This window comes from Canis lupus, chromosome 5, assembly GCF_011100685.1.
Source record: "Canis lupus familiaris isolate Mischka breed German Shepherd chromosome 5, alternate assembly UU_Cfam_GSD_1.0, whole genome shotgun sequence".
Classification (NCBI taxonomy): domain Eukaryota; kingdom Metazoa; phylum Chordata; class Mammalia; order Carnivora; family Canidae; genus Canis; species Canis lupus.
This window is the reverse complement of record NC_049226.1, coordinates 68023305-68042725: the sequence shown is the minus strand read 5'-3', so window position 1 is coordinate 68042725 and position 19421 is coordinate 68023305. Positions and strand designations below refer to the sequence as shown.

Genomic DNA, 19421 nt, shown 5'->3' with positions numbered 1-19421 from the left:
CTATTTCTAGCATATTTCCTGACTTAGCAGTCTTCACATTTCACAACAGAAATATGGTTAACCTAGCATGCATGACTTGGTCTTTGTCATCGGTGCTTCCTCTTCTGAGGGGTCACAAATATTTTTTGTGAGTAATCTGTCCTGAGTATTTCCCACGCCCAATGTCCAGTTCACTGGCCCGTGGCTTGGAGAACTCTCTCCTCCACCTTTTTTTTAATGGCCACGTAGCTCCCTCTCTCCAACCTTCCAGCAAAGTCAGAAGATCTTTTATGAGATGGAGAGAGGGTTCACTTTAATCTCTTGAGAAATGATACTTTCCCCAAATGGAATCTGACCCTGAATGAGCTCACATTTTCCAGTTTTCCTGAATAGTTGTCATCACCAGAGTCAGGTCAGAGCTGCTTGAGTCTTGGCCTCATGCTGTGTTCACTCACTAAACTAGGTGAGGAGTTCCCCCATCCACAGATACAATAATCCTCTTCCCATAAAGTCCACCAGATGGGCTCGTATTCTGCTGGAGGCACTAACAGCATGCCCACCTATCTGTTGTGTCCACTTAAGGGAATGAAGGCTACCTCACACTCCTTCCCTTCCTGAGTTCATATCAAACTTGAAATACTCCCAGATCCAGCTTCTCATACATGCTGGCCACACCGAGCTGGTCAAGCAAATCTGGATCACAAGCAGCTCTAGCACTGAGGGCCCCATAACTCCAGCTTTTTCCTTTTTGTTCTCTAAACTTTGCCAAGCAAGTCTTAATTCCTGGAGGTCATCTTCTCGGGGACCAGCAGGTGCATTCAGGGCACAGGAAAGATTCTTGGTCATCAGTTCACATCACCTTTTTTCCTAAGTGGCGGAACTCCAGATCCTCCTGTGTAACCCCTAGGACTTCAGAGAACCTGCAATTTTCTAAAACTGCCCTATTTCAGAGAGCACTGCATTTATTTAGCCGGGGCGTTATTATTTCATACAAGCAACCACCAGAAGGAGCACTAGAGCTCTGTAATGCAGCTGTGGAAACCTGTTTGCAGAATGTGAGCCCACTCTCTGGGATCATAAGAATTTAGGTGCTGGTGCTGGTGCTGGAACCCAGTTTTGGCTATTTGGCTGGTGCTGGAACCCAGTTTGACAAAACCTCCAAATTACTGGGAGTGTCAGTTTGTTTCTATAACCCCTTTCCTCTTGAAAAAGCTTCCATAGGAGACATTGCTTTTTTTTTTTTTTTTTAACCTCTTTTCTTCTCTTTTTAAATTTTAGAGACGTGGAGGAAGCAAGAACCCTTGGACTGAAAGTCATTTACTCCATTTGCTGACCAGATGCAGACTGGCCTAGAACTTTTGGTGCAGGCAAGGGGTGGATTCTGTCAGCTGTTAGTAAGATGCACCCCTTTAAAAAATCAATCAGGCCTCAGATTGCCCTCGTATAGCATGCATCCTTGCCTGACTTACTTTAAAAGTCTGCTAGTTACCGTCTCCCTGGAATGGGAAGATACGCAGGGCCCGGCAGCAAGGGGAACCAGGCCTCCCTCCCCGGCTCCAGGCCGGGGCTCCCCAGGCCTCCCGACCCAGGTCACCAAATCCCCCAGTCCCGAGCTCGCAGAGCGGCCCGTCCCACCCAGCGCTTCCCCGGGGGAGCCCTGGTTTTGAGCAGCCCCAGGAAACCGGCTCCAGGACTTTCCGGAACGGCGGCCCACGGAGGGAGCCCGAGCGCGCGAGCCGCGACGGCAGGACCCGGGCAGGCGCGCCGCGACCCTCGGGCTCCAGCCGCCAGCAGCGCCCCGCCCCGTCACGTGACCCGCGCCCGGGCCGCCCGCGTGGGGCGGGGCGGGGCCGCTCTCGCGCCTGCGCAGACGGCGCCGGGCGGGGGGCGGGACCGGCCAGCTGACTGACAGCTCGAGCGCTGGCGCCTCGGAAGGACCAGGCTCTCAGGCCCGCGCAGTGGCCGCAGCGCGGAGCCCGGAGGCGGCCGCTCGTTCCCCGGCCCGACCCGCCGGCCGGCGCCCCGCCGCGGTGAGAGAGGCTCCCGCCGGCGCCCGTGGGGGGGAAGCGCGTCAGTGGTCCGGGCGGCGCGGGGCTACCCGAGGGCCAGCGGGCGACGGGCCGTGGGATGGCGGGGCGGGGGTCGGGGCCTCGGGGGCTGCTGCAGGGGCGGCGCGGCTGGGGTCGGCGGGGATGGGGGGCCGGGAGCCCGCCGAGTGCGGGCCGTGCGGCACCTGCTGGGGATGGGCACGGCCCCCCCCCCCCCCCCCCGTGCAGCTGGTGTCGGCCGGTGGCTTTGGGGTGGAGTCGGCTCCTCAATCTTGGGGGAAGAAGAACCCCCCGATTCCTGCAAGGACATGCTGGGGAGGGGCGGCTGCAGCCAGGATGGGAAAGACATCTGCCAACTCGTGCTGGGTGTTCAGTCCCAAGTTCGCTGCCTCTCTGCCCGGGAGGCGGACGGGTGGGGTATGGGGTGAGGGAGAGCGGGCTCTGGATGGGGTGCCGCCCCGTCAACTCGCCCTGTGCCTTCCCAGGCTCCCCGGCCCCGTGGACGTTTGCGGAGGGCACAGCAGCGCGGGCGCAGCGGGAGCAGCTCAGCTTACAGCAGCTGGTTCAGGGGGCTCTGACCCAGGGGCCCGGGAACTGGAAGGGACTGGATGTGGTCTTCCTGGAGCTGGGTGCATTTTCCCGCCAGTTCGGGGTTTGTGCTTTCTTAGGTTGCACCTTGATTGGATTTCAGAGAAGGACTTTGCAGTGGGCACTAGCCGTGGCCAGCTCCTCCGACTCTGTGGTGAAGTGTAGGGCAAGGGTGCCAACCTGCAGATGAGCAGGAACTTGCCTCTGAGCTGGCACCGGCGAGGCCACCTGGTGTGGAGGCTGTCGGTATGGTGAGTCAGTGGTAGAGGCTGGCAGACAGCTGTCGGGGACCAGGCTGCTTTAGCCAGGCTGCCACCCAGACCACTGTCACCTAATGCTAACGTCTTCAGACTCGTCTCACTGGAGGGACCCCTCCCGAAAGCTACACAGGGGCAGCCAAGATCTACAACAGGGAATTAAGCAAAGAAAATAAAAGAATGACTTTGATTGGTTACGCATGAGCACTCCCCTGAGTCTTTTACAGGTTTTCTCTTTGAAAGTTCATGTTTTCTCATTATTCAGTCTCTCCCTTCCACCTGTTTTTATGTCCATTTTGTTCAGAAATAAGCCTGCTTACGCATATGAAGCACAGGGCAAAAGGCTTTTGTGATCACCTCACAATGAAAAAGTTGACTCATGAGATTTTCCTTTTTCCAGAAAAGAAATGAAGATGACTGAGGATTCACACATAGGCACTCTTAGCGATTACAGATTATCTGCAGCCTCTTGTGTGGTTCTGGGACACGTTCCCATGTTGTCCTGCAGTGTGTGTCTTTTGTATGTCTTTTATATGTGTCAGTTAATATGAAGGTGGTTTGTATTAATTGAGAATGTAACGACCAAAGACAGTGAAGAAGTACTCCTGGTTGACATGAATAAATCACAAACCTTAAATGACTTGCTACAGAATTCCAGAGAGTGGAGGATAGTGATTCTCTCCACAACAATTAAGTTTGGCTCTTCCAAGGTAAATTGCTTTATGGTGACCCCGAGAGGACATTTTTTAGGACCATCCCCAAGAAAGGTTTAGGATGAGTCATGCAACATCCTATCTCTCTCTCTCTCTCTCTCTCACTCCCTCAAAAAGAAAATAATCAGGTTAAAAGAAACATCAAAAGCAACCTGGGAAGATTAAAAAAAAAAAAAAGTCATGAAAATTCAACCAGTAGTAGGAAAAATATGCAAAGGGAGTAGTAAAATCTGGTTGCCAGTAACAACCCCTCCCTTTGACCTGACAGATACTTTACAAAAATCTCAATTGAGCTTCACAATAAACTTGGAGTGATAGGTGGTGTTATCACTCCCACATCACAGATAAGAGAACTGAGGCTGAGTGAGTGCCCAGAGTCGCTTAGGTCCTAGGGGTGAAGGGAGATAGTCAATATAGCCATCTGGGTTAACCAGATGTAATAGCCTGTCATCAGCCTGTGGAATGGGACGTGGGAAAGAGAGGACAGATGACAGCACATCTAAGGATGAGGACACCAGGGCTTCCCCAGCATCTGCTGGCAGAGCATCCCTCTCTCCCACCTCTTGCCTCCTCGCTAACTCTGCTCAGCTCCCTGGTGCAGCTGCCCCTTCACCACTTCCCCCACCCAAGCTTGAAAGAGTCTGCATCTACTCAGATTTGTTTATCTGTCTTTGAGAAATCTAGTAGGAAGTATGATTGCAAAGAGCCTCTTACTCAATTGCTTGGCATTTCCAAATAGTCTAGGTGTCTTCAGCTTTGATGCAAGAGAACAAAGCAATTCTAGGGAAACATGCCCTTAGAGTTTTCCTTGTCCTCCACACGGAAGAGAAGTGCAGTGGTTGTGAAACCTGAGGAGCTGACCCAGTAATTTTGTTTATTGGATGCAGTATTTTATACGTGGCATTGTCTGAATAATGGTTACACCTTTTTTTTTTTTTTTAAACAGGGCACAGCTGTTCTCATTAGAGAAGAACACGCTTTAATTCTGCTTTTTAGATTGGGGCATCTAGATCTGCACGAGGACTTCATGGGGAGGTTATCTGAGATATGTTTCAGTGGGCAGTGGTACAAAACAGAATTAAAAGCCAAGACAATTTTAGGGCACAAGAGTAGATATATAGATCCGAATGAGAAAGATGACAGTTCCAATCTACAATTCCATGCTTGGAGTATTGTGTTGTTTTCTGGACATCACATTTAAAAAGGACATAGAAAAAAATCAAGAATACTCATTGGAAATTGCTGCAGTGGTAAGTGAACTACAGCTGGTAAGCCTGAGCATCTGGGGAGCCATGGTCACAAAAGATTCAGGGCTGTCATTTATTAAACTTGTTTTATAGTGGCCCAAGAACCAAAGGACACAAGTTACATTTAGGAAGTGCATCTTTTTAGGAGATGCAATTCAATGCATAACTAAAACTTTACAGCTTTAGTTTAGTTTTTTGTTTTTAAAGATTTTACTTATTCATTTGAGAGAGAGAGAGAGCAAGCACAGAAGCAGAGGAAGGGGCAGAGGGAGAGGTAAAAGCAGACTCTGCTGAGCAGAGAGCCTGACACAGGCCTAGATCCCAGGAACCTGGAATCATGACTCAAGCCAAAGGCAGACACTTAACCAATGGATTGAACCCAGGTGCCCAAGAAAGATTTTAGTTTTAAGAACTTAATCATGCCAGAGTAATCTTTTTAAAACTATGGGTTGAATCATACCTCACCTCAGTGGCTTTCTAGTCCTGTGGGAATTGAATTCAAAGTTACTGTGGTCTACTTGGGGTGCTGTGTGAGTGCTAGCTGACTTTGCTTGTTTCTCCAGCTTCACCAATTACCACTCTCACAAAAATCCCACCTTCTTCTTGTGCCTTGAGCACATCCAGTTCACTCTGCCTCAGGGCCTTTGCACTGGCTATTCCTTCTGCCAGATTGTCCCATGGCTGGCTCCCTGTCATTCAAGTGACTGCTCTAATGTCCTATCTTTAGAACTTCCTTAGCAATTAAAATAGTTTCTTCCTGGCCCCCAACCTACCCACTTTATATTACAGTATTTTATTTTCTTCATAACGATAAGAAATGATCTTTGAGAAAGCTTTTATTGTCTGCTGCCCACTTACCACCATATCCAAATAGTGCTCCAAATAGTGCCTGGCATGTAGTAGGTGCTCAATAAATATTTGTTGAATGAATGATTTTAACGACAGTCAGACCTTTCCAAAGATGAGAGGGATTGCTGCCTTGGTAGAAAACCAAGTTAGTTTTCTTATACTGGAGACAGTCAGAATAGGCTGACTAGCCAGCCATTGGGGAAGACAATTCAAACACTAGATAGAGAGGAAAACCAAATAACTTACTGTACTAATTTCCTGGGACTATTATAACAAAGTTTCACAAACTGATTGGCTTAAGACAACATCTGTTTATTCTCCCACAGTTTTAGAGACCAGGAGTCCAAAGTCAAAGAGCTGGCAGGGTTGGTTCCTGCTTGGGGGTTCAGAGAGAGAACTGGTTCACACGTCTCACGCAGCCTGTGGTGGGTTTCAGCAATCCTTGTGTTCCTTGGCTTGTAGCCTACATCACTCCAGTCTCTACCTCTATGTTCACATGGCCTTCCTCACCCTATATGTGTGTCTCTCTGTTTCTTCTCTTCATATAAGGACACCATCAAATTGGTTGTATTCCATTATGAGTTTATCTTAAATTAACTAATGACATCTACAAAGACCCTTTTTCTGAATCAGGTCATGTTCATAGGTTCTGGGGGTGAGGACTTCAACAAGATCCAGTAACATGTTAAAGGAAAAGCCTGGCAGGAGGTGCTGGGTTCTCTTTAGGGATAATGACATGGATGTAGGTATTTTTACAGAAAGCATTGTGCTCTTTGTAACTTGCAAGGTAAGGGGTGATGCGCATGTGTCAAGGGTGAGGGGGCCAAGGGTCCAAGCAATTGAGTAGCTTGCCCAAGGTCAAGAGGACAAGATGAGTCTCCGCATCTGAGTGCAATGCCTATGCCCCCACCCACCCAACCACCGCCTGCTAGTGGCACAAACCCAGGGTAGGATGTGGGATTTGTCTGATGGCTCTGCAGGAGCCCTGGAGGGATTATTTCCTTCCTTGGCAATTTGCTTTACCCTCTCCTCGTGGTGGAAGCATCCCTCTTTGGCATCCCACAGTGAAATAAATGGTGCAGCTGTGCCTAACACTCCCAGCAGTGGACCTCACATGGCCCCCTCTGACGGGTGCTGTAACAGTAGGAGAAGTTGCATTTCCCCTTCTTGAGCTTTCCCACTCAACAAGGGGAAATGCAGAGGGGCTTTTCCACAAGGGGCTTTTCCATAAGGGGCTTTTTCCATAAGGTTTTAAGAGTTCTGGGTTTCCGTGTCTTGGGTTATGACTCCGAAAATGCATAGCTGATTTCCCAAGAATGAGCCATCCAGGAATTCATGGGGAAACTTTTTGTTTTGGGGGCTGGGGCTGTGGGAGTATGTGAGAGCAGGGCAGGCTGCCAGTAAAATACCTGAAATGATTTGCACCTTCGCCTTTGAGACCTTTTCATTTCTGGCTCTGTCTCGCGCCTTATGAAGGGAGATAATCCCTCCCTTACTTAATGTAATTAATTTTTGGATAAGGTAATACATGCAGATGGTACAGAATTCTGATGATAAAATGCCCGCTGAAGAGTGGTTCCTGCCTCTGCCTCCCAGGGTCACCCATTGCCACCAGTTTCCTCTGTTGCCCTCCAGATCCAATGTCCCCTTTAATGTCCTGGAGTGCCACCTCCCCACATGCACCCTGAGGGCTGTGCTCACATCCCTGCTTTCTGTTCTACCTTCCTGCTGCATGTCGGAACTCCTTCTGTGGGGACCTGATGGGCCCATTTGTTCCCATGTGTTCCCACACCCACAGGCGTGGCCTGTGTGTGATGGTTGGTGATGACAGTACCTCTGCCAAGACTTTTATATTTGGAGGGGAGATGCTCAGGAGAAATGAGTCTGTGATGTAAAATGAGGGGTTCTGAGGCTGGAGGGTGGAAAAAGTGCTCGTATTCCTGGGGTTCTCAGAGTCTGGTCCCTATAACTTGAGGGCTAGCCCTGACAGGCAGGGGAAGGGTCTTGAGGTGTTGCTGCGACAGGTCATGAGGTCATGCCGGTTGGGTTTACTCTACCCTACCCAGCAGTGTGCTAAGTGCTCTCTGGGGTTGTCATGTTAACCCTCGTAAGAACACCCCCGGGTAGTACCCATGCCATCCCCAGTTCACAGACAAGGAATCTGCCCACCCTCGTATAGTCGTAAGGGCTACGTTGGTGTGCAGATCCAGACAGCTTGTCTTTCTGTCCCAGGGTCCAGTCCAGGTCCCCCTTTGGTCTGAGGTGGTTCTCATCTTTCCTTGTTTTGTGGATGGTGTGGTGGTCCCCGTGTAAGACAGCATCTTCACAGCTCTCGAAAGGAAGAACGTTTCACACGTGGCCTGTGTGTGATGGTTGGTGCTGTACAACAGAGCAAGAACATTACATAACCCCTGCTTTCATCCTCAGGGATTTTCTGGGCTCATTCCAGAAATGTCCTCTTGCCTCTCTCAGCCCAAGACAAATGACCAAGATTCATTCCACCGTAGGAAGAATCTCCAGCAAATGCTGAAGGAAATGGCAAATTTGGTGGGAGGGAGGAAAAGAAAGGAGAGAAAAGGTTTTTGATTTTTTTTCCCAGTTAATTACTGAATCCACTTAGGAAAACACCATATTCCTCAGTGACGTCCTTTGATAAACCAGGTGTGTGTTCTGAGGCTTTTTCCTGGCCTTTGCATCGAAGCCAGGCATGACTCAGAGCAAATGACTCACCCGTGGCAAAAGTGACCAATGAGCTAGGGGGAAAATGAGAATCTAGCAACAGTGGAGCAAACGGCAAGTGGAAAATACCAGAGCAAATGAGCTCAGAGGGCTGCTGTGTGCTGACACTCTTGAGTTAGGGGATTTGGGGGTGGACCCAGGAGGCTGAAATACAAAAATAGGGCCCAATTAAAAGGGATGAAAGCCTCATGAGAGAAGAAAACCAAATTTTGAGTTAATAGTAAAACAGCAAGAATGAAGTAAATGCATTATGTTGAGACCAAAATCAATGGCAAACCAAAAAAGAAAAAAAATCAGTATTTCTTTTTTTTAAAGATTTTATTTATTCATGAGAGACACAGAGACAGAGACATAGGCAGAGGGAGAAGAAGGCTCCCTGTGGGGAGCACTATGTGGGACTTGATCCCAGAACCCTGGGATCACAACCTGAGCCAAAGGCAGATGCTCAACCACTGAGCCACCCAGGCACCCCCAAAACCCCAGTTTTAAACACTTAGTGTGGTGGTCCAAGGAGAGCGGAAACTGGTTAACAGAGGGGAGCTAGTTTAACACTCTCCCTACTGTGAGGAGGCAGGTTAGCTAAACTTCATTAAGCAGCTGGATGGCTCTTGAGAATCCCAATGCTCGATTTGGATGATAAAAAAAATACATCAGGGGCGCCTGGGTGGCTCAGTGTGTTAAGTAGCTGATTCTTGGTTCCAACTCAGGTCGTGATCTCAGGGTCAGGAGATCGAGCTCCATGTCGGGCTCTATGCTCAGCAGGGGAATCTGCTGAAGATTTTCTCTCTTTCCCTCTCCCTCCCTCCTCCTTGTGTTCTCTCTCTCTCTCTTCTCTCTCTCTCTCTCAAATTGGGGGAGGGGCAGAGGGAAAGGGGGGGGAAGCAGATTCCCTGCTGAGCACAGAGCCGGATGTAGGGCTTGACTCCACAGCCCTTGAAATCACAGCCTGAGTAGAAACCAAGAATCAGCTGCTCAACCCACTGAGCCACCTGGGCGCCCTTCCTGTCCTCTTCTAAGTAACCCTGCCAGCTGATCCAGAGTGGCCAAAAGCATGAGAGGTCCCACGAGGTTGATGCCTCCTGCCTGGTGGTCCTGCTTCTATTCTTGCTTGAATGTGAGTCCTCTCTCCACGCAATCACCAGCATGTAGCATCTTTGTAAAACATTAATCAGATCATGGTGTCCCCTTGATGCAAACTCTCCAGTGCCTTCCCATTGCTCCTGGGATGAAATCCTAACCCCTCAGCTTGGCCTCCAAGCCAAGCCCCTGCTTTGTGCCTGGCTGGAAGCCCTGCCATCCTCAGCTCCTTGCCTCCCTCCCTGTGTCTCCCTGACAGGAGCCGCACTGCCTCACTGTTGCTTTAATGGACTAGGTTCATTCCCACTGCTGAGTTGTGAATTTGCCATTTCCTCAGGCTGGGATGCTGGTCCTCCAGATGGTAGAGTGACCCTCCCTGGCCTCTCAGGCTGAAGGAGCTCCCCACCTCCATCTGGTTTTTCTGGCCCAGCACTGCCCAATAGAAATATGGGGTGAGCCACATGCATTATATTAAGTTTCTAGCAGCCGCACTAAACAAGTAAAGAGAACAGGCAAAATTAATTTTTATAATGGATTTTATTTCATCTAGTATATCCAAAATATCATTTCCACATCTAATCAATAGAGAAATTATTGAGACATTTTACATTCTCGTTTTGTACTAAGTCTGGAATCTGGTGTGGTCAGCACAGCTCAATTTAAATGAGCCACATTTCATGGGCTTAATAGCCACGTGTGGCAAGTGGCTACTACATGGACAGTACAGCTCTGATCTATTTGTGCTTTATTTTATACACAGCACTTAATGATGAACTGTAATGATTCCTTTTTTATCTCTTTGTTCTCCAGCTTAGAACATAAGCACCCTGAGGGCTAGGCTTTTGTTTGTCTTATTCATCTGCAACATTGCCTGGCACACTGTAAATGCACAATATTTGTTGAATGATGAGCTAACCTGTGACAGAAGGAAGGAGACACATCACATCTTCTTACCATTCCAGACACAACTAGGTAGCCAGTGCTATTTGGAGCCTGCTTTAATCAGGGGAATTCCACACACAAGGTTTCCTGTAACCAAAAATGTTAACTGTTTCATATAGAGACTTATACATTGTCTGCAGTCTCTCCTGATCGCTTTTTATTGGATTGGTTTTGGGGATACAATGATAACCTAAGAGAGAAGTGCTAATGACTAGGAAGCAGTTAACAGGATGGAGAATCTCTGGCATTGTTTGCTGCTGGGGAAAGCATCTAGAGACATTTTTGATTGTCATGACTTGGGGGTGCTTCTGGCATCCCAGAGATGCTGCCCATCATCTTGTGGTGCACACACAGGACAGCCCTCACTGCAAAGAATGACTCAGCCCCAAAGCTGACAGTGCTCTGGTAGATCAGTCCTGCTGTACATCAACCTTGCTGTGGATCAGCGTGGCTCCAGCATTTGTTGCATTTCTGAGTCACTTCTGATAATGTCAGGAAGGCTATTAGTCTCTGGAAACTGGACAGGTTCTGTGCAGACCCCATCTTTTCATTCCCTTCTCTCTCTCAGGTTAACCCTGCCCCTACTAATCGGTTCTTTTCCTAAAAGGATAGACTGAATAAAACTGCCTTCAGCTAAAGCATTTGAGAGGAAAGAAAATTAGCTTCGCTTTTAAACTGGGAGTTAAAATTATGCAGGGAAGACATCTGGAAGAGTCTGTGTCCTCAAAACCACAGATCAATACACTTGAAGGGCCCCCCTGAAAGCTATTTAGTTACCTTCTGAGCAGAGCAGCAGCTGAAACTGATTTCTTTTCAGTTACATGCAAGGAAACATCTGCCAAGCAGGCTTTTAAAAAATATTTATTTACACTCCAAAGCGGGGTTGGGGCACAGAATTATGTGCATCTTAATTTTTGTTTAGCACCCCCCCCCCAAAAACAAAAAAAATAAGCAAATTCAGCTCCCATATTATTGGGGGTAGAAAAACAATTGATTGTGTATGTTTCACTTTTCAGGTTCTGGGGAATACAGTTGACTCTGGAACTACAGGTTCAACGAGTTTGAGCTGCCCAGGCCGCTCATATGCAAATAACAGTACAGTGTCGTAAGTGTATTTTTTTATGATTTTCTAAATAGTGTCTTCTTTCATTTGGTTTATTGTGAGAATAGAGTATGTCATGTATAAGACACATGTTAATAGACTTTACATCATCAGGAAGGCTTCTGGTCAGCAGTAGTTATCAGGAGTTAAGTATTTTGGGAGTCAGAAATTATATGTAGATTTTCAGCTGCGTGGGGGGTCACCCTCCCATTGAGGTTCTAGAGTCAGCTGTATTTGCAAATACAAACTGAAGTTCTGCCACACTTGGGGATCTTTGTTATCCTTCCCAAGTCTTCCAGTGACATCTGAATGCATCTGCCTTAGGTGTGTGTAGGGGATAGCTACTGCCTGCCGCTTCATGGTGTTCTGTCTGTTGGGAGCATCTTCCCTAGAGGCTTCTGCTAGATTCAACCTGAAGAATGCAGCTTTTTAAAAAGATTTTATTTATTTATTTGATAGAGAAAGAGCGCAAGCAGGGGGAGCAGCAGGCAGAGGGAGAGGGAGAAGGAGACTCCCTGCTGAGCAGGGAGCCCAACGCAGGGCTGGATCCCAGGACTCTGGGATCATGACTGGAGCCGAAGGCAGATGCTTCACCGACTGAGCCACCCAGATGCCCCCTGAAAAATGCAGTCTTTAAAGTCTCCCAGGCAGAATGGAGTGCCCCTACTTCTGGGCTCCCACTGACATCTGTATCCTGGATTAATAGCACTTGGGATGTCTCTGGGATCCTTTCTTTATCTCTGTCCCTCCCTCGATCATGTTGGGGAAAGGAAGGCATGGTATCTGTTGTTCTTTGTACCCCCAGGACTTATCACAGTTTCCACTACGTGGTAGGGGCTTAATACATATTTGTCAAATGAATGACCTGAAGTCTACAAAATTACACCTGTTACTTGTCCACATCGGCACTGCCTCCATCAGAGGAGAAAAGAGAAGCAGCAGCCATGTTCTTTGGCCTGGGGTGGTGACATCCCGGATGTGACACTGAGCAGAGGGATGGCAAACCAACCCAGGGACAGGAGTGACCCTTCTCTCTGGTTCTCTTGTACCCATTTGATGAGCAGAAAGAGAGGGCTCTGGATTGCTGCTGGGTATGAACCACTGTGTGACTCTACTGCCTTGACATCACCCTGTCAGTTCACTGCCCTGGGTCTTAGTTGTTCACCTTAAACACCATCCATGAGTCCGTGCCTTTCCCCCTGAGCTTCCCTGCCCTGCCTCTTTCTTATCTGTCTGCCAACCTTCCACTGTCTTCTGGAAATCTCAAGTCTCATCCAACTCGAACATCATGGGATTTTATCTGAGTTAAACAAGGTCTGGAATCATGTAGGGCATAACTGTTTTGTTCCTGTTCCTTTGCAAGCATTTCCTTTATTAGTGTTATTTTTCGATCATTCAGGTTTTTTTTTTCCTTTAGGCACTGAATAACTTCTACAAAAACCTAGCATTTGCGAGTGATCAATGCTGAGCTCTTCTTGTTGGCCAGTCTCTACTGAAATAGGAATCAGGTGCCTGGGTGACTCAGTTGGTTAAGCATCTGCCTTCAGTTCAGGTCATGATCGCAGGGTCCTGGGATTGAGCCCTGTGTCAGGCTCCCTGCTTTAGGGGAGCCTGCTTCTCCCTCTTCCACTACCCCTCCTCTTGCTAGTGCTCTCAATCTGTCTCAAATAATAAATAAAATCTTAAAAAAAAGAATTAAGAAACCTCATTAAATGCTGTAGAATAGATATCTAAATCAGACGTTGTCTGCATCATTCCCAACCAGGAAGACTCCTGGGTTGCATCTTATCCCCTAGACATGAGTAAGAGAGGGTTAATCCACAGTTTGGAAGCTCCTTATCCATACCCCAAATTAGCACAGTTACCTGCTTACATTACAGCAAGGCTGTGACGTCTGGCTCTGCTTGGGTTTATCTAGACTCTTTGATTTTGGCTCTCTGGCTTTAGACAGCTGTTTAACTTTTCTAAGCCTTGAAGTTTTTTCAGCCATAAAATGGGGATTCTAATAGACCTAGCCCACATGTTATGGGAGTGTTAAATCAGGTTATCCATACAGAGCATTAGCTCAGTGCCCAGTGTGTAGTGAGCATTACGAGTGTTGGTGGTGTGAGCATTACGAGTGTTGGTGGTAATCCTTCTTTAACTATTAGAAAGCATTAAATAGTAGTAACAGCTAACATTATGCAAAGAGAGCACCCCAAAGCAGCTTGACTTTCTCACAGCGTTGCATTAACCGAAGCAGCATCAGGAAGCAGCGGCTCTGACCTTCTGGAGAGCATGTAACACCAGGAGCGTAGCAGCGCACTCAGGTGTGGCAGGACAACCCTTGCATGCACCGGAGAAGGAGGAGCAGCGACTGTTTTTGAGGAAATATCTGAAAATGCCGTCCTTTGATTCAAATACGAACTTTTAAGGGGGAGAAAGATTTTAGAAAAATGTGATTGTATTTAGCTTCTAGAATGGGTGGTATAAAAATCTTTAAAATGTTTGCTCAATAAAGGAACAGCAGTTGGGAAATGGGGCAGATCTCTCCAGGAAGGAAAAGAAACAAAGCAGGCCATGGGGGCGGTGGTGGCTCGGAAGTCCTGGCTCATTCGCAGTCCCAGCAGAGGAACCAGGGCCATGGTCCCTTGATTCTCCTGAGCCTTGGTATGTGATTGTCCCCAGCACAGGCCCTCAGAGATAGAGGCAGGCTGATGACTGGCAGAGATTTGAGTCAGGCTGTGGCTGAGCAAGGAGAGTGTGACCCCCGCCCCCGTGGCCACATTGCCTCCAAAGACCAGGGTGCTGCCCTGCACGGCTCACAGGCCATTCTCTGTTCTCTTTGCTTGGGTGGTTCTGCTGCGAGCCCATTGTGGCGACTTCTTATTGTCCCACATGGACCTTTGTGCCTTTAGGAGACCATAGGAGTTTTTCATCTCTGTTTCCTTAAAACCACAATGGCTCGGGAGGAAGGAGGCCCTGGTTACAGAAGGCTTGTGTTTTTCCATCAAGGTCACTTGGTGGGCAATCCGGGTGGCTCAGCAGTTTAGTGCCACCTTCAGCCCAGGGCCTGATCCTGGAGACCCGGGATCGAGTCCCACGTTGGGCTCCCTGCATGGAGCCTGCTTCTCCCTCTGCCTGTGTCTCTGCCTCTGTGTGTGTGTGTGTGTGTGTGTATGTGTATGTGTGTCATGAATAAATAAATAAAATCTTAAAAAAAAAAAAAAAGGTCACTTGGTGAGTTCTCTGCCGGTCAGTGCCTTTGTCTAGTCAGTACAGAAGAGGCTGGATCCTAGTGTGGGTTTGAAGGAAGGAGGCGACCCGGTGTCCCGAGTGCGTGCCATGGCTGCAGGCCCCCAGGAAGGGGAGATGGTGGTCTCCTGCATCACCCAGGTAGGTCACAAGCTTTCAGGGCCAACACTCAGAAACCAGACCCTGAAAGGGGGAGCTTTGCCTGCATTTACTTTATGGTGATGCATTTACTTAATTGTGATGCATTTACTTTATTGTGATCGAGCCCTTCTGGAGACAGTTTGTCCCTTCACTACTACCAGGTCACGAGGGAAGGTTCTCCATTCCTAGTTGTTTAAATGGTAAGAGTCAGATGCACCTCTGGACACATCTGTGAAGGACAAGGGGACAGGACCACCACACAGCTGGTCTCAGCTGTTAAGGGCTGTCGGTGAGCACTGTTCTTTGGGAAGAGAGTCCTCACATGTCATGCTTAAGCAGATGCCCTGTGCACTTGTTTTAAGAATGTAACAGAGGGAGTTCTGAAGCTGGGTTCCATTTCAAGGATTCAATGATCCTAAGTCATTGTCACCTCAGATGAAGTGACCAGGTTCTGCCCCGTGTATGGGAACCTGCGCTCCAGCCTGTTCAGGCCGCATGGACAATTGTCACCTTCTCAGACCAGCAGTCAGCTCAAGGCTCTATGAGGGCTCTATGGAGCCCCTTTGGCATGTGCAATCTTGATCCTTACATCAACTTGGGCTTTCTGTACTCCTCTTGTTAGGAGTACAGGGCTGTGCTCCTAACGAGTGAGGCCCATCCTCCAGGAGCATCCAGTTAGGGAGGCATCCAAAAGGAAATGTTGGAGGGTGCTTGGTAGCCCTCAGGATGTGAGCCAGCCCATTGCATTTGACACTGCCGTGTTATAGTTTCTCAGATGCCCAGAGTTGCTTTTTCATTTCACTTTAGTCTTTGGCTCTCTGAGCTTCATATAGAGAATCTGGCAGGACTCATATCTGTGGGTTTTCTTCATTAAGTATTTCTAGCCATGTGTCTGTTTCCACCATGCAGTCACACCTGCTATGTGTGGCTATTCTAACAGGGTCTTCCCTGTTTAGTTTTAAAAACAAAACTGATTTAATCCAGAGTACTTTCTCTGTGCATGACTCTTTCCTCCATGTAGATAAAGGAGGGGAAAAAAATCACAGAAAAATCAGAGTCTCCGATATTGTAGAAGTCTCCACTTTCTGCCTCCTTTCCCACGAATGTGATGCTCCACTCTGCCTAACAAGAATTAGGAGAGTTTACCCACTAGCGGCTCTTCTCTGCGGTAATCACTTCTGGTCGCTCCCTGTCTACTGGATCCTCGATTGTTTGTTGCTTCCCTTGCACAGCAGAGAGAGAATTTCTTTCCCAAGAGAGTGGGGATTGGCGCATAAACTGCAGAGGAGGGACAGCCTCTCTGAGGCCAGCACCATCCTTGAGATCAGCTGGTAGGAGAGAGGAGATGGTTGACTCGGTTGTTCCACATTCTCCAGGGACCTACAACGTTCAGAACATGCTGGTTAGGAATGGTATGTAGCTCCAAACGGACACCTGGGAGAGATGTGGATAGAGAAACCAAGAAATCTAGTAGACATAGCAGGCTGGATGATGGGCCAACAGCAGCCAAGCAGCCGAAGAGTTGGGTCTCTAGGGCCCGACTTTTTATAAGAAAAGGAAATTACCACTTACTTAGCCCCTACCATGTTCTGAGAACTTGGCTGGCTGTTTCTACCTCTTTTTTTTCTTTTTTCTTTTTAATTACATATGGTAAAATTGACCTTTTCTTGGAGTGTATTTTTATGAGTTTTAAAACATATAGATTCATTAAAAAAATACAGATATGGATTAATGTAACCACTGTTGCAATTAAGAAACAAAATATTTGGGGCACCTGGGTGGCTCAGTGGTTGAGCATCTGCCTTCAGCTCAGGTCATGATCCCAGGGTGCTGAGATCGAGTCTTGCATCAGGCTCCCTGTGGGGATGTCTGTGCCTATGTCTGTGCTTCTATGTCTCTTATGAATAAACAAATAATCTGCGGTGGGGAAGTCTGATAAACATGTCCTCAGCCAGTGATCAAGGTCACCAGTAAGAAGTCCTGTTGATGGCATACCCCTCTGATACGACATGATGACAGTGGCACTTTACCCCTGGACTTCCTCCCCAAAACCCATACCCTGAGACTAGCCATGAGAAAAATGTCAGGCAAATCCCAGTTGAGGAACATTCTATGAAATACCCAACACCTACTCCTCAGAATCCTCAAGGTCATCAAAACCAGGGAGAGTCTGAGAATCTGTCAAAGCTGAGAAGAGGGATCCCTGGGTGGCGCAGCGGTTTGGTGCCTGCCTTTGGCCCAAGGCGCGATCCTGGAGACCCGGGATCGAATCCCACATCAGGCTCCTGGTGCATGGAGCCTGCTTCTCCCTCTGCCTATGTCTCTGCCTCTCTCTCTCTCTCGTTGTGACTATCATAAATAAATAAATAAATAAACAAATAAATAAATAAATAAATAAATAAATAAATAAATAAATAAATAAGCAAGCTGAGAAGAGACTCAGGAGACACGGTGACTAACCCAACATCCTGGAACAGAGGGGACATGAGGGAAGAGCCAAGGAAATAGGAATGAAGTATAGACATTAGTTACTAAGAATAGATTGATACCAGTTCATGAATAGTGACAAATATGCCTTCTTCGTATAAAATGTTAACAGTAGGGGAAATGATGTGGATCATGTGGGAATTCTCTACTATCTTTGTAACTTTCTGTTTATTTCTGTATATTTAAAACTACTCAAAATGGAAAAGTTCATTTAAAAAAAAAAACAAACACAAACACCTGCCAAACCTTGTTGCATTCCTACCAGCAACATATAAAGAGTTCCAGTTGCTCAGCATCATTGTCAGTGCTTGGTACTATCAATATTTTTTATTTTAGCCTTTTTAACAGATGTGTAATTGTAGCTTGCCATGGTCTCAGCTCACCTTTCCCCGTTGGCTGTTGATGACCCCTTTTCACATGCTAACCATCCCCATGGTCTTTGTGCTGGGTCTGTCTTCCATCCCTTTGTTAGTAAGCTGTTCTAGGGATTTTTTAGAAAAAGATTCCTTGGGAGGCATCTGGCTGGCTCAGTCAGAGAAGCATGTGACTCATGATCTTGAGGTCATGAGTTCAAGCCCCACGTTGGGTGTAGAGGTTACTTAAATATTTAAAAAACATATTCCATAGGAATTTCTGCTTAGTATGTCATCTCTGATTAGACGGGACTATTTTCTTCTTCCCAATATATTTGTCAGTGCCTTTTGGTATCTTTCCCTGGCTTTACTGCACTAGATAAGACTTCTCTGTTGTACTGTGTTAATAGGAGTGGTGAGAGCTGATATCTTTGCCTTGTTCCCAATGTTCCAGGGAAAGCATTCAGTCTTTCACCATTGCATATGTCAGATACAGAGTTTTCATACATGCTCTTCATCAAGTTGAGGAAGTTCCCTACTATTCCTGTTTGCTGAGAACTTTTATCATTGTTTGATTTTTACATTTTACTCCCAGGATAAACTCTACTTGGTCACAACATATTATTCTTTTTACATGTTGCTGTAGTTGTAGTTGATTTGCTGATGTTTAACATGTTTGCATCCATGGAGGATACCGGCATATCATTTTCTTGCACTGTATTATCTTTGTTTGGTTTGGTAGAGTAATACTGGCCTCATAAAATGAATTGGAAAATGTTACCTCCTGTTCATTTTCAAGAAGAGATTGTGTAGAATTGGTGTTGTTTATTTAAATACTTGGTAGAATTTACCAGTGAAACCATCTGGACCTGGAGATTTCCTTTTTGGAAAGTTCTAAACTATCAATTTCCTCAATAGTTAAGGGACTATTTGGGTTATCCATTTCATCTTGAATAGTTTAGGTAGTTTGTGATTTTTAAGAAACTAGAATTAACCCATCTTATATAGCTTATTGGCTTTATGTATGCCCTTATCCACTCATTCATTCATTCATTCATTCATTCTTAGGGAGGGAGAGAGGCAGATGAGGAGGGGCAGAGGGAGAGGGTGAGAGAGAATTTCAAGCGGGCTCCATGCTCAGTAGGGCTCGATTTCATGACTCTGAGACCATGACCTGATCCAAGATCAAGAGTCAGATGTTTAACCAACTGAGCCACCCAGGAGCCCCTCTTACCATCCTTTTAATGTCTACAGGATCTCTAGTGATACCCCCTCATTTATTCTTGATATTGTGATTTGTGTCTTCTCTCTTCATTGATTTGGCCTGAGGGTTATCAAGTTGAATAATCTTTTCTAAGAAGACATTTTTTCATTGTATTGGTTTATTGTTTCTCTTTTTCAAGTTCATTGATATTTGGTCTTTACTATTTCCTTTCTTCTACCTTTTGGCATTATTTTAATCTTTTTCTAGTTTTTTTTTTCTAGTTTTTAAGATGTATTTATTTGAAAGATAAAGAGCTAAGAGAGGGGAGTAAGGGGAGAGGGAGAGAGAAACTCAAGAAAACTCTTCCCTGAATGCAGAGTCCAACTCTGGGCTCAATCCCATGACCCTGAGATCAGACCTGAGCCAAAACCAAGAGTCATATGCCCAACCAACTTTGCTAT

General features: G+C 46.9%; 1 protein-coding gene across 4 annotated transcripts in view; it reads left to right on the top strand.

Moving 5' to 3' along the window:
* The first annotated feature begins 1872 nt into the window (after positions 1-1872).
* Positions 1873-19421, top strand: part of KIAA0513 (uncharacterized protein KIAA0513 homolog) — a 60811-nt gene continuing 43262 nt past the window's right edge. For 3 of the 4 annotated variants that reach the window (XM_038538132.1, XM_038538129.1, XM_038538133.1), the window contains exons 1-2: positions 1873-2009; positions 11456-11544. The gene's annotated coding sequence lies outside the window, so the exon portion shown is untranslated. The remainder of the gene's footprint in view (positions 2010-11455; positions 11545-19421) is intronic. The other variant, XM_038538131.1, reaches the window with a different exon arrangement.